The sequence below is a fragment of the Perissodus microlepis genome, chromosome 3 (genome assembly GCF_051167445.1).
Source record: "Perissodus microlepis isolate ML-2025 ecotype Zambia chromosome 3, ASM5116744v1, whole genome shotgun sequence".
NCBI lineage: Eukaryota > Metazoa > Chordata > Actinopteri > Cichliformes > Cichlidae > Perissodus > Perissodus microlepis.
In genome coordinates, this window is record NC_140463.1 from 26,211,033 (window position 1) to 26,216,973 (window position 5,941).

The 5,941-nt window shown below is 42.5% G+C and overlaps 1 pseudogene; it reads right to left on the reverse strand.

Moving 5' to 3' along the window:
- Positions 1-1,615: 1,615 nt before the first annotated feature.
- LOC146390748 (general transcription factor II-I repeat domain-containing protein 2-like) lies at positions 1,616-4,591 on the reverse strand (annotated as a pseudogene).
- Positions 4,592-5,941: the final 1,350 nt, after the last annotated feature.

Sequence of the window (5,941 nt, forward strand, 5' to 3'; positions counted from 1 at the left end):
CCAAAAAAAAAGCCAAACAATAACATTTTTAAGTTATCTGAGTGACTTATATATCATGTTTAACCTGAGTAGTGAAAGACAGCAGGGGTCTGAAAACGATGAAGCTGGGAGTCCGCTGCTCTCACTGGCTCAAGTGACCATTGAACCCCCTGGCTTGCTACCAAGCGGGTGGGTAACAGACGTTTCCGAAAATGTCGGAGCACTTTTGCAAATATGCGATGTCTTGATAAACCGAGCAGATATTTGAAGTTTACACAGCTACTTTCTTGCCTGAAAATATGTTAAAAGTTTATTTTGTGACCCAGAAAGAGTAATAAGAGTAATATTAAAACTTAGTAGTGGCCGCCATTGTTGGAAGCTGGAGTTTGGCTGGGCCGCGCTATGAATTTTAAGATATGGTGGGCCACGAAGGACACACCCGAATTTCTCAAAATTCTCAAATTCGGGGAAATGAAGGACGCATTTGTCGCATTTCAAGGAGTCGACGAATTGGGACAGCCTTCGTCGCCTGGCTGTCACATAATTGGCCTTCAAATGCGGCCTCCGAAGGATGCAGCCTACGTTTTGGGACACAGCTAATAAGCTCCGGACCCCACCTGACTACCAGTTGTCAGGTGACCATTTTGGCAGCAACATGAACAGCACCACTGTAAGCAGCACTGCAGAAACTTCTAAGCCATCAGAGTATTCATCCCACTTTAATTCGCATGACATCGAGCTGTATTTAAAAAAATAAACAGGTTAAATATTACCGACAATAGGTGTCGGTAATATTTAACCCGTAAAAAACGGAATCGTCTCGTATTCAGAGAAAATATTACGCGTTCCGTGTTGAGCTGAAAAGGAACACAGTTTGTCCCGGACTTCAGCTAGAATGAAAAAGACACAAAGCTGGATTTATTCTGTGTCTTTATGCTGCACAGCTGTTTGTTCTTCTCTCACCCCCCCCCCCCTTATTATTTTTAATGTTCGGTAATGATCATGTCTCACCACTTCTCTATCGTCTTCTCTATCTTAATTTCAGGTTTCCACCATGTGTTGTAGATAGTTCAAGAGGTTAACTCGACCAAGCAGTCTTTGGGTTTCGGCTAAGTACTGTTTAGAATACCAGAATAGGGAGGATGGTGTAGGTTTAGGTTTATTAGATTGATACATATATACAGTGGAACCCCGACTTACGAATACCCCATTTATTTCAAAAGAAAACATTTTCAACAGGCAAACAGCAAAAAGTAAATGTCATTCATAAACAAAATATGCTCCTTAATATCAAGATAAATGCATAAATGAAACTGCATGCATTATAAACTGAAAGTGCAATATTGTGCTGCTCTATGATCCTACCAATTACTGCTTTCCAATAGTAAAAAGAGAAAATTTAAAAAAAAAATCAAATCAGTTGTATTCATTCTCATGGCTCTTATCTGCAATTTTCCCTGAGTCTATTAACTGAAAAATAAATATAAATAAATAAAATACAATAAGATAAAATACAAAAATCTATGGCATACAGACAAAACAATACTTCTTTCAAAGAAAAATCACGTCTTGTAGAAACAAAGGTAAAAAATTTAACAGAATTAAAAACTAAAAATAAGTAAATGTTCTGCGATGCTCACTTGTCTGAGATTGAGCCTGATACTTGGTGGTGTCTCATCTTTTGTACGAGTTCATCAATGTTCGGGGTCAGGCTCTGAGCTGAGGAAATCCTCAGAATTGAGTCAAGGTGTTTATCAGTAAGACGGCTCCTCTGTGATGTTTTGTTTAGCTTCATCAAAGAGAACAATTGTTCACACAGGTATGTGCTGCCAAACATGGAGAGCGTCTGAGCAGCTTGGATGCGCAGCTGAGGCATTGTGTCAGGGATGAAACGTGCAAACTCAGCGGCACCCACTCTCTCATATTTTTCCCTCAGTGTGTCATTGCACTGGAGCTCAATCAACTCCATTTGGAGGTTTGGTGGTGCGCTTTCCACTAGTGATGGGATTTCCGGCTCTTTTTAGTGAGCCGAACCAAAAGAGCCGGTTCTCTAAAAAGAGCCGGCTCATTCGGCTCCGAACCGGCTCTTCAGGTTGTTTTGTTGCTTGAATTAATTTATTATTAACAATAATATAAAATTATGCACAAAAGGAATTACTAATGTAAAAAAAAAGAAGTGGTTTCATTTATATATGTTTATATATAAATATATGCGGTGGCCCCTAGAGACAAAACACATACAAACTCCAAAACACATTTCTAGCGTTAACTGAACTTCCAAAGCAGAGCTACCTAGATCACTTAAATTGCACAATTGAAAGTATATGTGTATTGTTTGTGTATTTATACACAGGCACTCATATATATTCAAATAATTTTAAAAAATGTTCATTTACCTGTTATTACCACACACCAAATCCTGTCGTTGGTACTTGCTGGCTTGTGTAGTCACTAGGTAAAAAAAGCTCAACACTGCGCCTAGCATCCTGGAGCACTTCTGTTGTCTTTTGTACGTGTTTTGGAGTCTGTACGTGCTTCAGAGTTCGTACGTGTTTTGAAGTTTGTACATGCTTTGTCTGTAGGGGCCACCGTAAATATACTTTTATTTATTCACTCCACATAAAATGTAATAAATAAATCATATAATACAAAAACCAACTATTCACATTTAAACTTTTAACTATTTAAATTTTCAGCTTTTTCCTTTTAAACAAATTTAAAATGAAACAACACAAAACGCTGCAAACCACAACACAATTAAATATAAATTAAAATATGAAAACAAAAAGAAGATGCACATTCTCTGTCCTATGGGCAGAGAATGTGCATCTTCTTTTTGTATTTCATATTTTAACTGCATGAATAAACTTTCTGAATCCTTTATCATCTGCAACTGAAAATAGTTGTGGATGATTACTGCACCTTTCTAATGTGACGTTGTTGTCCCTGGCTCTCTTTCTCTGTCTCTCTCTCCCGCTCTGTTCCTGTGCTACTGAGTGTAACTACCGCCCCTCCCCCCTCTTCCCAGCGCAAAGCACAAGGCTGCATGCGGAGTGAAGCGGAAAAAAGTGCGAGAGAGGGTGAGAGAAAGAAAAAAAAAAAACCCCACGGCTCGCGATAAGGAGCCGACTCACATCGTTCACGTCAAAGATCCGGCTCTAAGAGCCATTTCGTTCGCGACCGACACATCACTACTTTCCACATCAACTCCAAAAGGATTGGCAAGTAGTTCAAACCTGCTTTTTTGAGCTTCAAAGTCAGCAAATCAGCATCGGAACTCGGCGGCAAGTATGTTGAGTTTATCGGCAAACTGTGCACTTGGGAACACAGCGGTAGAGAGCTTCTCTTTCATGGTCTGGCAGCTGGGGAAGTGGCTCAAGTTTTCTTTCTGCATCTCCCACAGACTCAGCTTGGTTTTAAACGCCTTCACCGTACTGTACATATCAGAGATGACACGCCCCCGTCCCTGCAGTTGCAGGTTCATCACATTCAGATCGCTTGGGATGTCGCACAGAAACGCCATTTCGACATAAATGTTTCATCTCGAAGCTCTGTTGTGTCTTTCCCTTTGCTTTCCATGAACAGACAGATCTCCTCACGAAGCTCGAAACATCTTTGCAGCACCTTTCCCTGGCTTAGCCATCGCACATCTGTGTGATAGGGCAAGTCACCATACTCTGTATCTAACTCGCCCAGAAATGCCTTGAACTGGCGGTGATTTAAACCTTTGGCTCTGATGAAGTTAACTGCACGCGTTATGATGGTCATTACATGTTCCATTTTGAAGGCTTTGCCACATAACGACTCCTGGTGTATTATGCAGTGATAAGCTGTCAGCTCATCTGTGACATTTTCGTTCCGCATCCTCTCACGTATCCTTGCCACCAATCCACTCCTGTGACCACACATCGCGGGTGCTCCGTCTGTTGTCAATCCCACGAGTTTTTCCCAAGGCAGTCCCATCTCATTTACACATCTGGATACCTCTTCATACAGATCTTGTCCTGTAGTCGTGCCATGCATCGGACGTAACGCCAAAAACTCTTCTGTTACGGTCAGGCTGGAGTCCACTCCACGAATGAAAATTGACAACTGGGCAATGTCAGTTGTGTCAGTGCTCTCTTCCACAGCAAGGGAATATGCAATGAAATCTTTTCCACAAGCTGTTCTTTTAGATTGGTGGACAGCTGGTCTACACGTTCAGCAACGGTGTTTCTGCTCAGGCTCACGTTTGAAAATAGCTGCAGTTTTTGATAAACTCTCCCTCCCTAAATGGTTGGGCTGATTTTGCAACTTCTTCTGCCACAAGAAAACTCGCCTTGACAGCAGCCTCACTTTGTGATTTTGCTTTTGTGAACAGAGCCTGCCGGGACTTAAGACCTCGTTTTAATTCTTCCACCTTCTGTAGCCTTTGTTCCGTGTCCATATTCTTGTCTTTGTGTTTCTTAGAGGTTTCATAGTGCCTTCTTAGATTATATTCTTTCACACACTTTCTCACACTTTCTCCACACAGAAGACAAACAGGTTTGCCTTTTACCTCCGTGAACATGTACTCTGCCTCCCACCTGGCTTGAAATTCCCTGTGCTCACCATCCACCTTCCGTTTAGCCATTATTGGGGAGGGGAGTTGCTGAAAGTTGACATCTGCTCTGAATGCTGATGAATAATGAATGAATAATGAAGCCGAGCCCCGCTTGCGGCACTGCAGTGAGTTCGCGGGCTTCCGTTCCATTGTGGGGAATGGAGTATTGGTGCGTGCAAAACCCTAGCAGGCAGCTGTGACCTGCAGGCAGATTCTAATACTAATCCTCGAGAATACTGAAAAAAGTATATTACGACCCCCTTCACCCCGGTAGTTTTGGAGGAGTAGATCAACTCCGTCGGGGTGTAGAAGAGGAGACCGGTAAAAAAGTGGATGTTCGCAAGGTTCAAGATTTTTTATCCGAGCAGGATGCTTATACGCTGCACAAACCGGCGCGAGTACACTTTAAGAGAAACAGAGTGTTTGTGACCAAACCGCTGAAGCAATTTCAAGCCGATCTGTGTGACATAAGACACTTGTCTGAATACAACGACGGCTTTAATTATTTATTGACCGTCATTGATGTATTTTCAAAAAAGGCTTATGTCCTTATGCCCTGAAAAAGAAGACTGGGTCAGAAGTGACGGAAGCTTTCGAATCTGTGTTGAGAGAGAGTCAAATACCTGAAAATTTACAAACAGATGTGGGAAAAGAGTTTTTTAAACAAGAGTTTTCAGGCTCTGATGAAAAATCACAGCATCACTCAGTTTGCCACCGCCAGCGACTTAAAGGCCTCTGTGGTGGAGAGGTTTAACCGCACGCTAAAAACGCGAATGTGGAGGTATTTCACAGCCCAAAACACCAGGCACTACCTGGAGGTGTTACCCAATCTGTTAGAAGGGTATAACCGCAGTTATCACACTAGTATTAAAATGACACCTGCCGAGGTGCGCCCCGAGAACGCGGATCAAGTGTTTCGCAACTTGTACAGAACGATCCCCATCCGCCAGAAAATAAAGATGAAATTTAAGAGGGGGGGATTTGGTGAAAATATCCAAATTGAGAGGAGTGTTTGATAAAAAATACGAGCAGAGTTTCACCGACGAAACCTATACTGTGGCCCGAGCCCTTCAGTGCTCACCCCCCGTGTACAAACTGGAAGATTACGACGGGGACCTGCTGGGCCCCCTTCACGCCGACATATTTTTCTGCGAGAGGCTCCTGCTGAACTCTGTGGATTTGAGAATTAAATTGATATGCAACAGTGATGCCTTCTGCCTGATGGGGACTCGCAATTCCCAGTTTGCTCTGAAAATAATTTTGGCGTCTCTGTTCGTCAAAACGGTCACGGTTTCCCCCGCTGATCATGATCGTCAGCTTCAGCACCCTCTGTCTGTCGTTTGCGGGCGACATTGCATTTTTTTTATCTATGTCACAAGG